The following is a 1,726-nucleotide window of genomic DNA, read 5'->3' as shown; positions in this document are numbered from 1 at the left end:
TTTTGTCAAATAATAGAGCATTTCCAAAGACAGCTTTGTCATGATCAACTTTACCAAACACACGATCTTTAAGGGTAGTTACAAGAATTCCATAAATTCTTGCTGCCTTTTTAACAGACATGCCATGGAGTTTTACTTAGTCTTGTTTGTATGCATTATCAAGTGATTTATCAGAGTAATGTCTGTATTTCTGACGAATTCTTTGAGGATGTTTCTGATGAAGAAAAGAAGGAGAAAATTAGATCAATGAGGACAAGAAACATTTTTTTTGAAAAACTTGATATCTTTTTACTTGGCCTTAAAAAAGATTATCTTGTGTAGGAAGTCACGTGACATTCATTCATAAATATTTAAAAAAGCAGACGGAGGGAAACTCCTTTTAAAAGTTGGCTTTTTGTTATAAAATTTGGAGTTTATGTATAAATACACTGTGAACAAGGTCAAGTTTTTAGAAAATTTATACTTTTTGATAATAAAACCTGATAATAACCTGTTTTTCTCCAGTTTCATTTGACAGATAATACGATGTGCGTAAAATATTTTCCCACGGTCAGTAACGTGTACCTGCAAAGTCTCGCGAGACTATGTTATAAAACAAGATGGGGACGAACGAAGGACAGTGACGAATCTAGGGCACTCGACGAATATAGTGTCATTAAAAAGAACTAGCAGTTTATTAAAGAAAAGACCAATTTGACCTAAAATAGGAACGCAGCTTCACATATATAGTTCCTTTTTTATTCAATTAGACATATTCAGTAAGAACTCTAAATATTTCAATACAGTTCTGTGATTAAAATATTTTATTCAAGGATGAGCATATTATATCTTTAAAAGCAATATCATTAAACTCTACCGGAATCAATCATTTAAAAGAGCAATGTCAATTCTAGTTATAGTTCTTGTTGTAATTTATTATAAAATACTAGGTAACTTGACAATAACTGCAATATACCAATGAAATATTAATAACGGCAAAATAATTACAGTTGATCAAATCTTATTTTCAGACTTTATGACCCCATTGTTAACCATAATTACTTATAATTAAACCGGGAATAAGAGCTTTAGGTGATTACTTATTTAACCACCATACCTTGTGACATCAGGTCATGTAAAAGGTCATATATAATCATCTATATTAAAGTTTATCTCACAATGAAAGAAGTGAACTCTTGGTAAACAATCAAATTATTATTCCATATGCATGGATGTAAAGTCGGGAATGTTCATGTGTTTGCTGGTATTTCTCGACACATTTTCAATTCATTAAGAAAGTACATTTCACATTTTATCATTTCATTTTGCATTCAAACCATCCAGCTTCTTGATTATTTTGTAAGTTTATACAGGAGCATTCCTATAAATCATTTACAGTCGAGACTTGATAATCCGAGTCACGGTTAACAAAATTATTATTCAGCTAAGGCATTAGGTGAAGATTGATTCTTATTGAATCAAAGTGGAAACTTCGTGTTTCTATAAATGTACCAAATGTATTACTAAAATAAATAACAATCTGAATGAGATAGGAATACTAATAATTCCTATCGTCTGTCAAACAGTATAAACGAAAGTGTTTCTTAGAATAACATGCACAACGATCTTTTTATTGGTACTTTCTTGATTTTTATAGTCTATATAGCAAAAACATCAAATATGTAAATATAGTTCTATAATTATTTAAAGGGGAATCGCACTACCAAAATTGTTTGAATATTATCTG

This window comes from Ruditapes philippinarum, unplaced genomic scaffold, assembly GCF_026571515.1.
Source record: "Ruditapes philippinarum isolate M1 unplaced genomic scaffold, ASM2657151v2 ctg2396_1_1_1_1, whole genome shotgun sequence".
Lineage (NCBI taxonomy): Eukaryota > Metazoa > Mollusca > Bivalvia > Venerida > Veneridae > Ruditapes > Ruditapes philippinarum.
The sequence above is the reverse complement of the archived record's forward strand: the minus strand, read 5'-3'. Positions refer to the sequence as shown.